Below are 19,072 nucleotides of genomic sequence, written 5' to 3'. Positions count from 1 at the left end.
TTGATGGATGCTTTGAATAGTATCACTGCATTTTTGGGGGTTTCTTAAAATTTACTCAAGGCATTTCGAAAACTCATTCTGGATTCAGTATCAAAATAGTGAATTTCAAGTTAAAAGTCGTGCCTGCTCCCGTGCTTCAGTTTTTGCAGATTTGTGCAGCAGTAAAACTCTCTAGTTAGGATGGAAAGATTAAGTCCTTTCATCATAATTACAGATAAACAGGTGGCTTATGCAGGTTTTCAGCGTCAGTTCACGCCTCAGCTTGTGCCACATGCTGACTGGGATAAACAAGGACACCAAGTGAAATTCAGCAAAGTTAGAAAAGTCATATTAAACAAAGAAATAAGTGGATACAGATAGCACACACAAAATGCTGGAGGAACTCAGCAAGGCAGGCAGCATCTATGGAAAAGAGTAAACAGGGGACGTTTTGGGCCAGGACACTTCATCAGGACTTTGTACAGCATTTTGGGTGAGTTCCTTGGATTTCCAGCATCTACAGATTTTCTCTTGTTAGTGAATACAGGTAATTTGCTAATCCTGAGAGAATAGCTCAACAAAGACGAGAGTAATTGCTTAGTGGCTGGATTACGTGAATAAATTCTAGATAAGATATACTTTTCCATAATGCTCCATAAAACATCATTTACAACATGATTGTTGTGTTTATTTCTGTCTGCAGTTAATGCAATTACTCATTTTCTCCTTTGGGCCCTACTCAGAAGTTAATAGATGCATTTTACTAATGGAAAATTAAGTAGAACTACTGACAGTGAGGTTTATAAATATGTAAAATATAGTTTTAACTATTTCAAATGAAAATGGCAGAAAATCAATGAAATGAGACGTGACAAACATATAATTGACATATGCTATTGTTAAGAGATCAGGGTGCTATCAGCAGAGCATTTTCTAATTAATATTTTTTGATTGGAATTTCTAATCCATTCACTAGTAATGACATGCGAAGTATTAAAAGAAATCATTGCTCAATTTTAGTTTGAACTCTGACATCTAAATACTTATAGTTACATGCACAATTAGTGGTTTGCTCTATTGTTACTCATGCAGTTAATTATAGATTGTGAGTTATAAACTTAAGTATGCAATTTTGTTCATGAACTAAGTTTGTATATATGATGTCTCTGTTGTGGCAGCATTTATTGTGGCTTTGTTGATTTCCAAATTTTCATCCAAAAAAATGTAAGTAAATAGAGCTGTGAACAATAGACTGTCTCAGTGGGTTGCAGAATTGTAGATGCGCACAGGAGACCTGAGTGAAAATCTAGACTGGCAATTTTATTCGCTGAGTGTGGGTGCTGATCCTTTTGGAATTTACTGCCTTCATGGGCAAGGCATTCTAGTTGCTTGTTAGTGGAGACTTAGTTTGGAAAATCAAATGCCATCAAGGAAATCTGTGAAATTGAATGAAAGTAAGTTTTTGATCAAAACTGGCGGCATAGCAATTGTCAGATTGCTAAAAGGAGTCAGTTTCCTAAGGGAAGAAAATCTCCCTTGGGCTCTATGCAATTCCAATCCTATACACTTGACTCTTAAAGGTCTCAGATTTGTTCTGTGTCCACCACAAGGTTTAACTGATTTTGTGAATGTGCAGTTTTAACTGTATTGCACCTATACAGTACTTTTTAAATGAATTATACACTCTGTTGCTTTATTAGGTACAGGAGTGGAACCCAGGGTTGCTTTCTGCTTCATAACCCATCATTGTTGTGCATTCACAGATGCTCCTCTGCACGCCACTGTTGGAATGTGCGGTTATTTGAGGTACTGTTGCCTTCCTGTTAGTTTGAACCAGTCTGGCAATTCTCCTCTGACCTCTCTCATTAACAAGGTGTCTTTACTCTCAGAACTGCTCTCACTGTATGTTTTTCGCACCATTCTCTGTAAGCTGTAGAGACTGTTGTGCCTGAAGATCCCAGGAGACCATAAACACAAGAGACTCTGCAGATGCTGGAAATCCAGAGCAACACGCACAAAAATGCTGGAGGATCTCAGCAGGTCAGGCAGCATCTATGGAAATGAATAAACAGTCGATGTTTCGGTCCAAGACCCTTCATCAGGACTGGAATGAAGGGGGAAGATATCAGAATAAAAAGATGGGGAGAGGGGAAAGGAGGATGAGCTAGAAAGTGATAGGTGAAGACAGGTGGGTGGGAAAAGTAAAGGGCTGGAGAAGGAATCTGATAGGAGAGGAGAGTGGACCATGGGAGAAATGGAAGGAGGGGCACCAGGGAGGAGCGATAGGCAGGTATGGAGAAGAAGTAAGAGGCCAGAGTGGGGAATACAAGAAGAGGGAAGGGCAAGGGGAAAAGCAAAAAAAATACTGGAAGGAGAAATCGATGTTTATGCCATCAGTTCGGAGGCTGCCTAGACAGAATATGAGATGTTGCTCCTCCACCCTGAGAGTGGCCTCATCATGGCAAAAGCGGAGGACTGACATCGCAGAACGGGAATGGGGATGAGAATTAAAATGGCCACCGGGAAATTCTGCTTTAGATCAGCTGTTTCTGAGATACTCAAATCACCCTGTCTGGCACCAACAATTATTCCGTGGTCAAAGTCACTTCAATCACATTTCTTCCTCGTACTGATGTTTGGCCTAAACAAGAACTGAACTGCTTGATCATGTCAGTATACTTCTATATATTGAATTGTTGCCACATGATTGGTTGCTTAGTTATCTGCATTTTGACAAGCAGGTGTGCAGGTGTACCTAATTAAGTGATAATTGAATGCATATTAGTGGACCTGGAAACATTTGGTTTATTGACTAAAAAGGTTTGACATTCACAAAAGCAGTAAAACTTGAATATCACTGGAGAAGTATTCCATAGCTTATATAAACAGGATGTCAACTTAATTTGTTTATATTGTCATACTAAATGTGTTTATGATTAAAGGTGTTCACAAAGAGTACAAAAATCAACTATTGACCTGTGCAGCTTGTGGAAGTGGGGGCAGGGCTTTGCCAAAGCATTTAACAGCTGTGGTGCAGACCATGGTACTGTGTCTGGGTTTCCTTGGGCGTGCGAGGTAAGCCGTCCACATTTGGCATGGTTTTGTTTGGATTTGGGGCTGTGTTCCTTTTGGGAAAATGCTGGTTTCATTTTGAATTGTGATCATAGCAAAATTTTAATTCACATTTTTTAGCTGGGGAAGCCAACATTCATTGTTGTTGTTGATGTTCAGTGTCGTCGAGTTGCTGTCGACTCATTCATTACCCACCCATGACTGCAATTGAAATAATGTTGGTGATCTACCATTGGTCAAGGTGACGCTGAGCTGGGATCTCCATTATGATTGTGGCTCACACTTAGCTGTTTTAGAAGTTTGTAGGCGTGGTTGAGGGGGACAGAGGATGGAGTTAGGGTCAGGAATGTGGGGGAGTTAGAGATCAGATTTGGGTTTCGGGACAGGGATATGAAGGAGTTGGAGATTAGCCCTCCACTCTGCGCTTTACGTTCAAAGTCCTGCAATGTAGACATGGGAATGAAGGACATCCAGAGTCTAGTCCTCTGCTACACCCTCAAAGGCCAATGACATGGACGGGTGATGAAGGACATGTGTAGATGTCGGGCTGCCTCAGCGTCAGTGGGTTCTGGAATCGGATGTCCGTGCAAGCAGGTCACTAGGACTGATCAGTCGGCAAGCCCTAGGGGCCTTGTCAGTAACGAAGATCGAAGCCTGAAGGTCAACCAGAAGTCTAGAAGTTGAATCCAGATAGCCGAAGTCTGAAGATTGGAGGCTGGAGACTTGTCCTGGAGTTGGATGACTGTCCGTATGTGGAAAGGAGCTTGTTTTGCTGTTGCTGTTTTGTTACTTATGTTGTTCTGCCAAGCATTTTGAATATTGACTTCTCTAACTTCCGTTAATGCCCCACCTCCCCTTTGTACCCCATTATTTATTTATTTAGTTATTAATTATTGTCTTTTTTTTTCTCTCTCCTTTTTCTCCCTCTGTCCCTCTCACTATACTCCTTGCCAATCCTCTGGGCTTCCCTCTTCCCCTTTCTTTCTCCCTAGGCCTCCCGTCCCATGATCCTTTCACTTCTCCAGCCTTGTATCCCTTTTGCCAATCAATTGTCCAGCTCTTGGCTCCATCCCTCCCCCTCCTGTTTCTCCTATCATTTCGGATCTCCCCTTCCCCTCCCATTTTCAAATCTCTTACTTTCTCTTCTTTCAGTTAGTCCTGATGAAGGGTCTCGGCCCAAAATGTCGACTGTACCTCTTCCTATAGATGCTGCCTGGCCTGCTGCATTCACCAGCATTTTTTGTGTGTTGCTTGAAATTCCAGCATCTGCAGATTTACTTGTGTTTGCATTGTGAATGTGTATGTTGACACAGGAACGTGTGACAAAACTTGTGGACTACCCCCCTGCACATCCTTAGGAGTGTTGGTTGTTTACGCAAATGATGTATTTAGTAACTGAATTTTTGCATATTCATCCCCAGATTTTGTTTCTCTTCTTGCATGATTTTTAACTGTCTATTCAACTGATATTTATTTGTAAAAATAAAGATATACTTTGGAAAATTATAACCAGCTTGGTGTACCAGAATAGACTTTTTTCCCTGAAGAAGGAAATAAGCTGCAGTCTTTTCCCCCTCTTATTTTAATTATGTGCAACACTAATTTTGCCTGTTTCACTTTCTCAGATTCATGGTTGGTGAAAATACTTAGTAGTGAGAGTAATATTTCATTGAAAGTAATGCAGATGTGTGTAGACTGCCTAGAAATTAATTGCCAGTCTAGAGTGCCAAATATACAACATTATAGTGGCAGCACATTGTTTCTGTGCCTTTAAAGTTCACTTTCATTAACTTCAGCAGAACTGAATTGCATAAATAAGAGTAGAGCATGTTGCCACCGCTGAATAACATATTTGATACCACTGACTGGACCTAGATTTCTAGAATGATTAGTGACATACAGCAAAAGGAATATCTCGTCAATCCTATGATTGATGTCAACCCTTGGTGAGCTGTTATTTTCATTTTAAAGTTAAAATTATGGTAGTGGGGTTTTTATTCATTTTTCAGGTTATTGTCGCACATAATTGCCCATCCCTAATTGCATTTGAGATAATGGTAGCGAGCCTCCTTCTTGAAGCACTGATGTCTTTCTTGTTAATAAATGAATCTGAAACAGAAACAGGTTTAATATCACTAGCAAATATCATGAAATTTATTATTTTGTGGCAGCAGTACATTGCAATACATAATGATAATAAATCTATGCATTACAATAAGAAATAAATATACATATAAATCAAATAGTGCAAAAAGAGAGCAAAAAAGACAAAAAAAATTGTGCGAGGTAGTGCACATGGGTTCATTGTCCATTCAGAAATCTGGCGGAGGGGAAGGAACTGTTCCTGAAAAGTTGAATGTGACACTACAAAGTTGTGTGCCTTCAGGCTCCTGTACCTCTTCGGCTGGGGTGATATATTGCGTCCGGTGCTCCCCATGTGGCCGCCTTTATATTGGCGAGACCCGATGCAGACTGGGAGACTGCTTTGCTGAACGCCTACGCTCTGTCCGCCAGAGAAAGCAGGATCTCCCAGTGGACACACATTTTAATTCCGCATCCCATTCTGATATGTCTACACCTTGCTGTTACGAAAGACCTACATTAGTTACCTGTTTTCACTAACAGAACGTAATTTCACTGTTAGAAAAAAGGCAGCACATGAAAAAAGTAGTGCGTGATAAAAGGCAGCACGCGCGCCAAGCTCTTCCCCCGGAACTGCATTCTAGCTGGCATTGCTTAAACACGTGCCTGTGAGCGTCTGTGCTTTATATTGATTTATTTTGAGCATCCGTTAGCAAGATGAATTCTAAGGTATCGGAAAAGCCTAAAAGAGCTCGTAAGGGTGTTACACTTAGCGTAAAACTAGAAATAATTAAGCATTTTGATCGTGGTGAACGAAGTAAGGACAAAATGAGTTTGGCTTGTGGAAGTTGACGAAGATGATGTTGAAGAGGTTTTGGCATCCCGTGACCAAGAACTGATAGATGAAGAGCTGATGCAATTGGAAGAGGAAAAGATAACAATTGAAACCGAATGCAGTAGTGAATGGACCGAAAGTGAAGTCGTCCAGGAACTGAATGTGAAGCAACTGCGTGAGATTTTCACTGCAATTGACAACGCTGCAATGATTGCAGAAAAATACGACTTTAATTTTGAAAGGGTACGTAGGTTTAGGGCATATTTGCAAAATGGTTTGAGTACTTACAAAGAACTGTATGATAGAAAAATGCGCGAGGCTAAGCAGTCAAGCATACTGTCGTTTTTCAAGCTTTCCACATCAACCACAGCAGACGACGAACCTCGACCTTCGACATCGAGACAGGCAGACATAGAAGAAGATGACCTGCCTGCCCTGATGGAAACAGACGACGATGAGATGACGCCCCAGTCTCCTCTACCCCCCCCACCACCCCAACATCCGACAACTCAGCCTAACACACCATCATCAGTGTGCTCGCTGTTTTCCTGATTGCGATAAGTGATACTACATTGTACATACATTATTTCTACTTTATATAGGCTGTGTATTTTTATGTGTTATTTGGTATGATTTGGCAGCTTCATAGCTTAACGGTTACTGGAGAGTGTTTCTGCCGAGAGTGCTTACATGAGATTTTCGCTACGGTGGACAGTGCGGCAATGATTGTAGAAAAGTACTTCTACTTTATATAGGCTGTGTATTTATCATATCAATCCTGCTCTTACTATATGTTACTGTATTTTAGGTTTTATGTGTTATTTGGCATGATTTGGTAGGTTAGTTTTTGGGTCTGCGAACGCTCACAAATTTTTCCCATATAAATAAATGGTAATTGCTTCTTCACTTTACGACATTCCGGCTTACGAACCATTTCACAGGAACGCTCTACCTTCGGATGGTGGGGGAAACCTTTATTTACTATCAGAATCTGGGCTTGTGTCAAGGCCAGCACTTAATGCCCATCCCTAAATGCCCTTTGAAAATGGAAGTTAGCCTCTGAGTTGGGGCTTCGCAGGTCTTTTAGTCAAGGTACTCCCATTGAGCTATTGGGTAGAAAGTTCCAGGAATTAGACCCAGCAATGCTGTAGGACTGAGTGTATCTGCCCAATTCATAAAGATGGGCATCTCAGATTAGAGCCTATAGTTGTGGTGTTCTTGTTGTTCCTGGTGGCAGGAGATATGGGTTTGGGAGGTGTTGTCAGAGTAGCCTAAGCTATTAACTGCAATGCCTTTTGTACATATACCTACAGCCACAGAGAATTATTGTGGGGGGGGGGTGGAGGCTGTATTTAGGATGATGGATGAATCAGCTTAATGCAGCTCCAAGAAGACGGGTATACATGATACAAAAGGCATTCACCCTTCTACATCACCTACTGACTGGACAATTTAAATCACTCATATTACCTATGGCAAATAGTCATACAGTGGTCGCAGTCTTATATAAAGGAGGCTCTTCCATAATGAATCCTATAACAATGCAACTTCATGCAAAGAAATGCAAGAGTTATACTCATTAGTAGTTTAAAAGCAATTTTAGGCCAAAAAAAAACGCCCAAAGAAGTTAAAATCATATGTTATGTGAAAGCAGCACTCACATCACTGGTTATTCTGTAAAGCAGAAGTCATTTGCAGTAATTGGAGAAAATGACTCATCCTTTGGCCCACATCAAATTGTCTATTCCTGAAATAAATTGAAGCAGTTAATATAAGACTTTTCGTTAAAAAGGTGCAACATTTGTGAATAATGTGTATGTATCAACTGAGAAAACCAGCAAAAGATGGCCAACAGCTTCAGAAAGATGGAATGCAGAATGGAGCTGATGATGATCAGCATGAGAAAACAATTAGTCTTTTAGACACTATGATTTAAAGCCTTGTATCAGGTCCTTTAATTTGTGTTTGAGGGAATACAATTATCAGTACGTGAAAGCCTGAAGAGTGGATGCTAACATTAAAGGTACAAAATAGCAGGGCCATATCTACACACTCCCTGAGCATAATTGGTGAGAAAAGATTTTATACCTTAATATAAAGCACAATGTGTTTTAATTAATTTTCAGCTTAATTGTCAGATTTTAAATGAAAAAGTAAAGTGTTATTTAAAAAAAAAACAAGCTACCACTCACCCATAAATTTCACATTCCCATATTTCCTTTCTCCCTCTTCATATCCATCCCATTTCTGGCACAAAGAAATCAATTTCCAGAACACAGAATTCTAGTTCGTCTATATTAGGTATGATTCTTTTGCCTTTATAGAGAGGAGACTACATCAGATACAAAGCTGATACTTGTGGTTATGATTACTTGTCAGAATAATATTGTTACGTTAGGAGTGTACTTTGCACACAAATCATTCTAGTCAGTCCCTTGGTGTTAAGAGACAACCATGCGCAATTTAACTTGTACACATGTAGAGACTGTCCACATCGCTGAAGGTTTAATTGATTCTTCTTAAGTTTCCTCTATCCAGCTTGACTGCCTGACCATTTAAAATGCAATGCATTAGGAGTTATTTCCCCTGCAATGTCAAGAGCAAACCAGTGAAAGAGTATCCCTAAGAGATAGGCACTATGATCATAACCGATTTAATAAAGACTGAGCTAAAATCAGAAAATGTAGAAACACTCAGCAGGACTGACAGCAAATCTGGAAAGAGGAATAGAATTGATGTCTTAGGGTTCAAGACCCTTTGTCAGAACACTTAGATTTTCATAATGATTGATTCACATTTTTTTGGCAGTGTGAAGAATTAATGATAATTTTCCTGCACTTCACTCAGTAACTTACCGTAAGTTGAAGGCAGATATTATTTGGACATCTAGGGGCAACAGTACAAAGCCTCGTGCACCTTATTGTTTCTTCACTCTTGGTTCGAAGGATCTAACACCTACCTACCCTCTTACATTTTGGCTTGGGACTCTATTTCATGAAACTACTATGATACGCAAGTGATAAACAATGGATTTTGTTTTTTAAACTTTGCTATTTCTGATCACAAAATGAATTTTTCTCAACATCAAAATAACGTTACCACATAGATGGAACTGTCCTTGTCTTAGAAGTTGTTCACCTTGAGTAATTTGACAGGCTGCCTCTCATGGTTTTCTTTATTTGCCACTTTCAGTAAGCTCAGTACAAAGTGGTTGGGTCACAATAAGAAATACTCATCAATTAAATGTATGATGGTATTGTTGCAGTGGATGAGCTAATATGTCAAGGAGATGGGCAGGACCTCATGTTTGGGCTTTTGACAAATCAGTAAATGTTTAATCTCAAGATGTGTGGGTACTCATAAATAATGCAGTGGTTACTGAGACAGAACTCTGGCTGCGTTAATGTCTTCCTAGTGAATGTGATCATTGAAAATATGTCAATTAAATCTCTTCCTCTTCAGTTGCATCTTCAACAGTCCAATTTTTTCCCCAAAATTTTACTTTTCTTACCATTTGTTTTATATTCCCAGAAAGATTAAGAGATACCCATTAAATGTCATTCTTGTGAAATAAATCAATATTTTGTCTGTTGGTTTTTAGAATTCAACACAGATAAAGAAATCCTGGTTGTGCTTTCACATTTCAGATTGTTTTCTTTTGTGTATTAGTCTCAGTTACAATTCCCTATCAATGAAAGTGCATCGATCAAGTTAGCTTTCCTTAAATAAATCTTTGCTTAACAAAATAATAACAATCTATTGAGATCTGCAGCATTTTACTCTTGGAATCTTTTCTCCAGATATTTTTCTTTAATGTAGAATTAATGAGAACAGATTTTACTTAAGACATCACATTTGTGATTTTGAAGTGGTGAGGAGATTACAAGGATACGTAAACATATTTGTTGTCACGGTGCAGACTGTTGGTCCATCAGTCAACTGGTGAGTATCTGATCTGAAAGCCAGAGCATAGAAGTTGTTGTTAGATAGTCAACCATGTCAGTCCTGATCATAAGTATTAACAAGGTCAAGGCAATGCCCTAAAAATAGTGTACATACCTTTTGGCAAGAATTCCATAAATAAAAATACATTTGACTTCTAATTCTAAAACAGAAGACTATTAAAAGTATAAGATAATGAGATTTCTACTCTCTGAATTTATTCTAAAGACCTGTCATATGCTATGCCAACCTATAGGGATGTTTCTTTGTACATGTGCACTATTTTCATAAGGTATAAATAAAATTACCTTACAGGGAAAAGCAGAATGTGTTGATTCAGTTCCAAAGGAAGTGACTTTTAATGTTGTCGCAGTATCCATTTGTTGAGCCATGAGCTATTTGTAATGAGCTGTTCGGGTTTGTGTGCAGTGCCTGAGAGTGTTGGGTTCCAGGGCTTTTAGAACATCTGAACTGGTTAATTGTTGTTTAATGAGACTTCATTATCATTAAGCATTCCTTGTGTTTTTTGTTGAGCGATTCAGTCTTCATAATGTGGTCTCTTGGTGCATTCTGTTAAAATTTGCTAATTTTATTTTGATGGGGATTCTGTGTTACTTGTATTATTTAAATAGATTTAGCTCTAATTGCTGTGTCCTAGTTTGAGAATATTGTGTCTCGTGGTGTGGTTCAGCTGAGCCACTGATGTTCTGTTGGAATTCTTATGAATAGACTTGGTTTGCCACCCCTACATCAGAGTCTGTCTGTCTTCCGCACATAGGTACCAACATTGCCATACCCATCGTGACATATTTCCCTGTAGACATTTAAACAATACATTACCAGGAAAGACATCATTAATCTTCTGTTAAGATTAAAACTGAAGTCTCAACACCAGAACTGATATACAAATCGCTGTTTTAAAAGAAAAAAAAACAGTCACCATTTTTAGCTATGTCACCAAACACTTGGTCTTTTCACAGGATGCACCATGAAAAATCAGTGGTCAATTGTTTTTTCTGTCCTGAGCTGACCATAACCTATGCAGAAAAAAAAAGGTGGAATTTCTCAGCATGGCACACAGCATTTTTGCAGGGAGAAACAATCATCATTTCAGGTGGAAGAACCTCTGTCAGAACTGATCTTAACTTTCAGCAGAAGTGGAAAAGAGAACAGTCATTAGACATGGCAGGCAGTAGACAGTTATAATGGGAGGCCAGTCTGCTGCTGCTCAGTTTGCTAACCAAGAGTTCACTGATCACAGAACTCAGCTCAGAATGAATTTTCAAAAAAAGGGTCTGATAGTAAAGGAAGCCTTCGATTCATTTTCCAAAACACTGAACAAACTGTGTTTGTTCCTGTCAGAATGAAAAGCAAGACTAACAAGTTTATTGGGGGCGGGGGGTATTGAAGCCTTGGTTAAAAAGAAGAAGGAGGTCCATACTGGGTATAGGCAGCAAGGAACAAATGAGGTGCTTGAAGACAATATGAAATGCAAGAAAACAATTATGAGGAAAGACAGGAAGGCTGAAAGGTGGCATGAAGTTTCTCTGGCAGACAAGTTGAAGGAAAATCCCTTGGGCTTCTACAGATGTAAACAGAACCAAAAAGGTAAAGGACAAACTTAGTTCATGTGAAGATCAGCGTGGTCATCTATGCATGGAGCCGAAATAGATGGGGGAAATCCTAAATGGATTTTTTTTTTCTCTGCATCAGTATTTACTCAAGAGATGGACATGGAGAGAATAGAACTGAGGCAGAACAATAGTGAGGTCATGGGCCATATCCAGATTACAGAAGAGCAGGTGCTTTGCTATCTTGAGGCACATTAAGGTGGATAGGTCCTCAGGACTTGACAAGGTCTCCCCTTGGACCTTGTGGGAAGGTAGTGCAGAAATTGCAGAGATCATGGCAGAGGTATTTAAAAGATCCTTAGGCATGGGTGAAATGCCAAAGGACTGGAGGAGAGCTAATGTTGTTCCTTTGTTCAAGAAAGGCTCTTAGAGTAAGCCAGGAAATCATAGGCCACTGAGTCTGACATCAGTAGTGGGCAAGTTATTGAAAGGTATTCTAAGGGGCAGGATTTGGAAAGACCAGGACCTGATTACGGACTGTCAACATGGCTTTGTGCAAGGTAGGTTGTGTCAAACCAAACTTAGAGACTTTTTTTTAGGCGGTCACCAGGAAAGCTGATGAAAAAAAGGCAGTGGATTTTGTCTTCATGGACTTTAGGAAGGGCATTGATAAAGTCCCACATGGGAGGCTGTTCCAGAAGGTTCAGTCGATTGGTATTTAGAATGAAGTCGTAAATTAGATTCAACATTGGCTTAGTGGGAGAAGCCAGAATATGGTAGTAGATGGTTGTCTCTCTCTGACCGGAGGCCTGTGACTAGTGGTGTGCCACAGGGATCGGTGTTGAGTCCGTTGTTGTTTGTCATTTATGTTAATGATTTGGATGATAATATGGTAAACTGGATTAGCATATTTGTAGATGATACCAGCTTTAGGGGCATAGTGGACAGCGAGAAAGGCTATCAAAGCTTGCAGTGTGATCTAGAAGAGTTGGAAAAATGGGCTGAAAAATGGCAGATGGAAATTAATCGGGGCAAGTAGAGGTATTGCACTATGGGAGCATAAACCAGGGTAGGACTTACACAGTGAATGGTAGGCACGGAAGAGTGTGGCAGAACAAAGAGATCGGAGATTACAGATCTATAATTCATTGAAAGTAGTTTCACAGATAGATAGTGTCATAAAGTGAGCTTTTCATAAATCAGAGTACTGAGTACAGGAGATGGGATGTTATGTTGAAGTTGTTTTTGATGTTTAAGGCCAAATTTTGACTATTGTGTGTAGTTCTGTCCCTTACTTATAGAAAAGATATGAATAACATTGAAAAGAGTACAGAAAAACTATATAAAGATGTTGCCAGGACTTGAGTGCCTGATCTATAGGGAAAGATTAGGACTTTATTCCTTGCAGCATAGGTGAATGAGGGGATATTTGAATAGAAGTATATCAAATTTTGAGGGATATTGACACAATAAATATAAGCGGGCTTTTTCCTAGAACTAGAGGTTGTAGGTTAAGAGTGTAAGGTGAAATGTTAAAGGGGAACCCGAGGGGAATCTCAGAGCGTAGTGCATGTCTGGAACAAGCTGTTTGCAGAACTGGTAGATGTGGGTTCAATTGCAATATTTAAGCGAAGTCTGGATGAGTACCTGGATGGGAGGGGTACAGAGGGCTATAGTCCAGATATGGTTTGATGGGACTAGGCAGCATGGATTAGATGGGTCAAAGGGTCTATTTCTGTGTAGTGGTGTTCTATGATTCTCGATGTGTGTGCCCTGAACGACATTTCGAGCCTTTCTAACTCCCAATTTACAACCCTGAGATTCCTTTTCTTGCGGGAATTCACAGTATATACAAGTAAATGAAAGATCGCACCCAACAGGACGCAGAATAACCAATATGCAAAAGGCACCAAACTGCAAATACAAAAAGAAAGAAGAAAAAAAGAAATAATTATAGTAATAATAAAAAATAAGCAATACGTATTGAAAGCATGAGATGAAGAGTCATTGAAAGTGAGTCTATAAGTTGTGGACACAGTTCAGTGATGTATGAGTGAAGTTGAGTGAAGTTATCCCTTCTGGTTCACTGAGGAAGACATCAGTAGTATACCGGACACTCAAGGGTGTCAGGGAAGAGAAGTGTGCACAGTCACAATTACGACAGGGAAAGTACTCAGGAAGCTGAATAGTCTAAGGGTAGATAAACCTCCCAGACCAGATGGTACACACCCTTGTGTTCTGAAGGAAGTAGCTGTGGAGATTGCGGAGGCATTAGCAATAATCTTTCAAAAGTCAATAGATTCTGGCATGGTTCCGGAGGACTGGAAGATTGCAAATATAACCATATAACCATATAACAATTACAGCATGGAAACAGGCCATCTTGGCCCTTTTAGTCTGTGCCAAACTCTTTCTCTCACCTAGTCCCACCGACCTGCACTCGGACCATAACCCTGCATTCCTTTCCTGTCCATATATCTATCCAACCATCCATCCTATCTATCGAACCTGCCTCAACCACTTCTGCTGGAAGCTCGTTCCACACAGCTACCACTCTCTGAGTAAAGAAGTTCCCCCTCATGTTACCCGTAAATTTTTGCCTTTTAACTCTCAACTCATGTCCTCTTGTTTGAATCTCCCCCATTCTCAATGGAAAAAGCCTATCCACGTCAATTCTATCAATCCCCCTCATAATTTTAAGCACCTCTATCAAGTACCCCCTCAACCTGCTACGCTCCAAGGAATAAAGACCTAACCTGTTCAACCTTTCTCTGTAACTTAGGAGATGAAACTCAGGCAACATTTTAGTAAATCTCCTCTGTACTCTCTCAATATTATTGACATCTTTCCTATAATTCGGTGACCAGAACTGTACACAGTACTTCAAATTTGGCCTTACCAATGCCTTGTACAATTTCAACATTACATCCCAACTCCTATACTCAATGCTCTGATTAATAAAGGTCAGCATACCAAAAGCTTTCTTCACCACCCTATCCACATGAGATTCCACCTTTGGGGAACTATGCACCATTATTCCTAGATCCCTCTGTTCTACAGCATTCTTCAATGCCCTACCATTTACCATGTATGTCCTATTTTGATTAGTCCTACCAAAATGTAGCACCTCACATTTTTCAGCATTAAACTCCATCTGCCATCTTTCAGCCCACTCTTCTAACTGGCCTAAATCTCTCTGCAAGCTTTGAAAACCGACTTCATTATCCACAACGCCTCCTATCTTAGTATCATCTGCATACTTACTAATCCAATTTACCACCCCATCATCCACTCCACTATTTAAGAAGCGGACAAGGAAACAAAAAGGAAATTATAGACCTGTTAGCTTGATATCGATGGTTGGGAAGTTGTTGGAGTCGATTGTCAAGGATGAGGTTACAGAGTACTTGGAGACATATGACAAGATAGGCAGAACTCAGCATGGTTTCCTTAAAGAAAAATCCTGCCTGACAAACCTATTGCAATTTTTTGAGGAAATTACAAGTAGGCTAGACAAGTGAGATGCAGTGGATGTTGTGCATTTGGATTTTCAGAAGGCCTTTGACAAGATGCCGCACATGAGGCTGCTAAACAAGATAAGAGCCCATGGAATTACGGGAAAGTTACATACGTGGATAGAGCGTTGGCTGATTGGCAGGAATCATAGAGTGGGAGTAAAGGGATCCCATTCTGGTTAGCTGCCAGTTACTGGTGGTGTTCCACAGGGGTCCGTGTTGGGGTCGCTTCTTTTTACTTTGTACATCATTCATTTAGGCATCTGTTAGCCTTGCGAGACCATGAATCTGCGCCTGGAAAGTCTTCACTCTCCAGAGCGCAGGTCTGGGCAAGGTTGTATGGAATACCAGCAGTTGCCCATGCTGCAAGTCTCCCCTCTCCACGACACCAATGTTGTCCAAGGGAAGGGCATTAGGACCCATACAGCTTGGCACCGGTGTCATCACAGAGCAATGTGTGGTTAAGTGCCTTGCTCAAGGACACAACATGTTGCCTCGGCTGGGGCCTTCAGGTTGCTAGTCCAATGCCTTAACCACTTGGCCACGTGGCCACTATTTGTACATCAATGATTTGTATTATGGAATAGATAGCTTTGTGGCTAAGTTTGCTGATGATACAAAGATAGGTGGAGAGACTGGTAGTGCTGAGGAAACAGAGTCTGCAGAGAGACTTGGATAGATTGGAAGAATGGTCAAAGAAGTGGCAAATGAAATACAGTGTTGGAAAGTGTATGGTTATGCACTTTGGTAGAAGAAATAAACGGGCAGACTATTATTTAAATGGGGAGAGAATTCAAAGTTCTGAGATGCAATGGGACTTGGGAGTCCCCTTAAGGTTAACCTCCAGGCTGAGTCGACGGTGAAGAAGGCGAATGCAATGTTGGCATTCATTTCTAGAGGAATAGAATATAGGAGCAGGGATGTGATGTTGAGGCTCTATAAGGTGCTGGTGAGACCTCACTGGGAGTACTGTGGGCAGTTTTGGGCTCCTTATTTAAGAAAGGATGTGCTGACATTGGAGAGGATTCAAAGAAGATTCACTAGAATGATTCTGGGAATGAGAGAGTTAACATATGAGGAATGTTTGTCCGCTCTTGGACTGTACTCCTTGGAGCTTAGAAGAATGAGGGGGGATCTCATAGAAACATTTTGAATATTGAAAGGCATGGACAGAGTGGATGTGGCAAAGTTGTTTCCCATGGTGGGGGAGTCTAGTACGAGAGGGCATGACTTAAGGATTGAAGGGTGCCCTTTCAGAACAGTGGTGTGAAGAAATTTTTTCAGCCAGAGGGTGGTGAATCTATGGAATTTGTTGCCACGGGCGGCAGTGGAGGCCAAGTCATTGGGTGTATTTAAGGTAGAGATTGATAGGTATCTGAGTAGCCAGGGCATCAAAGGTTATGGTGAGAAGGCAGGGGAGTGGGACTAAATGGGAGAATGGATCAGCTCATGATAAAATGGCGGAGCAGACTCGATGGGCTGAATGGCCGACTTCTGCTCCTTTGTCTTGTCTTATGTCTAGCTTGGGCATTAGTATAATTGAAGCCTGCTTGATTTAGCTGGGTACCTCAGACTGCCGAACCAAGAAGTTAAAGATATCGGGGAACACTCCAGCCAATTGATCAATACAGGTCTTTAGTACTCGGCCAGGTACCCCATCTGGGCTGGATGTTTTCTGTGAGTTCACCTTGTTGAAGAATGATCTCGAGTCATCCTGAGGGACTGAAATCACAGGGCCTGATCACAATGTCCCTTAATTTAACACTCTCAGCCAACAGCTCTGACCCTATCCCATTAGGATACGTGTATAGTGAGTCAGTGGACTTGGGTAGTTGCAGCAAGAGCAGGCGGAAAGATAGTTCTAATCTCACCAAAGATCACAAACAAATTGTGCTGCAGATAGCTCAGGAAAAAAAAGCTCATTGCAGAGCGTACAAAAGGAGTCTGGTGCCAATGCACTGTGAACTATTTAGTGAATTGACAGGCCGGGCAGAAACCCTAATTCAATGTGAAGGCAACACAAGTTTGAGAGTGTGAGTTAGCTAAAGTACTGTACTGTGCCATGATTGGAATCGTGGGCTCCTATGCAGCGTACTTCCATGGGTGTACTTGCTACAAATGTCAGTGTCAGTATCATCTAAAAAACAAGAATCCACTTTTAATCTCCAAATTCATCCTATTGTAATTTTTAAAGTTACCTCTCTTTATTCATTATAGGTAATTAGGTAACTTAGTACATTAAATGCGATGCCAACATTTGTTCATTTGATCACACTGTATAACTTTTCAGTACAAGCAACAGGCAGCTTCAGTGAAGGGTCTCAGCTCGAAACGTCGACTGTTTACTCTTTTTCATAGTGCTGCCTGGCCTGGAGTTCCCCCAGCATTTTGTGTATGTTGCTTGGATTTCCAGCATCTGCAGATTTTCTCTTGTTTGTGATGCAGCTTCAATACCCATTTGAAACATATTACAAACTATCTTTACAGGATTTTTCTCTCTTGTAGAAAGACACAGTAGCAAGTAGCAAGACTTCACCACTTGTCTTTTGGTTTAGAAAACTTGGCGTGAATGAAATGGGTAGCAACTATTGAAGAAAAATATCATGGCGGAAATATAATAAAGCACGATCAAATAGTGCAAGTTCCTGTCAGAGGCGCCAAGTTGAATTTTGAGAATCCAAAACAATTTAGCAAGTTCTTGAAATGGTTTCATCACTGAAATATAAATCTTTCTACCTGTCTATTTGTGATTTGTAGCATGTTAAACATGTTGGTTTTTATTTTTTATTCCTACTTGCTGCCTGCCTACCTCCTCAGTTATGATGTATTACCAATGTGGGAACAGTGATTCTGAGCAATATCCCCTCTAAATTTTTTTACAGCTGCGCGAACCAGCCATTGCTCTGAGCAGGAAACTTTTACATGGACTGAAAGCTGCGTAGCACTTTAATTGTTTTTTTTTGTAACATGTACACATAAATATTTTGAATGAAAATTGAAAAATCACACATTTGATTTTAAAGTAATAAAATACAGTACAACAAAGAAAATCTTTCATGTTGCATTCAGCAGGCTGGCAGTTTATTAACAGTGAGCTGTGGACTTCCTTTCTGTGTTTATTGTTACAACTTCCAACAGTGTTGTAACTTCAAACACTGTCAAAGTAAAGATTGTTGTATGTTTATTATTTAGAAATTTTATGGATTATACTCATCAACACATGGTTAATTACGAAGTATTTCACAATTTTATTATCATAATTTCAAAATTATATGAACATTTTAGAAACGAACATTCCAGCTGCGTGGCAACAAAGGCTGAGTGCGCAGGAGTATTTCAGTGAAGCTTAGAGGAAACATTGTTTCTGAGATCGCTTTGTGCAAGTGTGACTGAAAGCATGGCTCATGATAATGACGTTGTAACATGGCACAAACAAGAAGGCATGATGCACATTTATTATAGAATTAAATTTGAGACAGAAACTCAGACTTAAAATTTTATACGGTAGAAGTGATTTGCTAATTGGAAAAATTCAAAACATATTTATTATCAAAGACCGTATAAATTATACACCTTGAGATTTGTCTGCTTATAGGCAGTCATAAAGCAAGAAACCCAAATATCCCAATTTAAAAGAAAAAGAAAGGCCAAAAACCACTGCACAGAGAAAGAGAGAAAAAAATACAAATCATGCAAACAATAGAATCAAGCCATCAGCATTCCGAACCAGACTGAGTTCCCAGATCTGCTACCGGAGCAGCTGGAGAAAGCCCAAGCGTTGGTCCCAATTCATCACACTAGATCAACTTCGTGTCTTCTCCATGTTTCCCAATAAGGTCACTAGATATGCCGTGAACTTAGTCCCTGTTGAGCTGTTTATGCCGAGAGTGGAGAATGAGTCTTTTTGCATAGTTTTAAGCTGTGTTAGGGAGCTGAAATATTATCTCACCCATGGTGAGATTGTGCAGTTGCTTAGCTAGAGTTTATAGTCTCTTCAACGTTTCTTTTAATGAGCCTGCCAGGTCCAGGAAGGAACAAGAATTCAGGGGTGTGGCAAATAAACAGAGTACGGGTAC

The 19,072-nt window shown here is 40.2% G+C and overlaps 1 protein-coding gene across 1 annotated transcript in view; it reads left to right on the top strand.

The window, feature by feature from the left end:
• Positions 1-19,072, top strand: part of LOC140185756 (inositol polyphosphate-5-phosphatase A-like) — a 481,074-nt gene that overhangs the window by 283,751 nt on the left and 178,251 nt on the right. The window lies entirely within an intron of this gene.

This window comes from Mobula birostris, chromosome 21 (genome assembly GCF_030028105.1).
Source record: "Mobula birostris isolate sMobBir1 chromosome 21, sMobBir1.hap1, whole genome shotgun sequence".
NCBI lineage: Eukaryota > Metazoa > Chordata > Chondrichthyes > Myliobatiformes > Myliobatidae > Mobula > Mobula birostris.
Note: the sequence above shows the minus strand (reverse complement) of the source record. Positions and strands in the feature narration are given on the sequence as shown.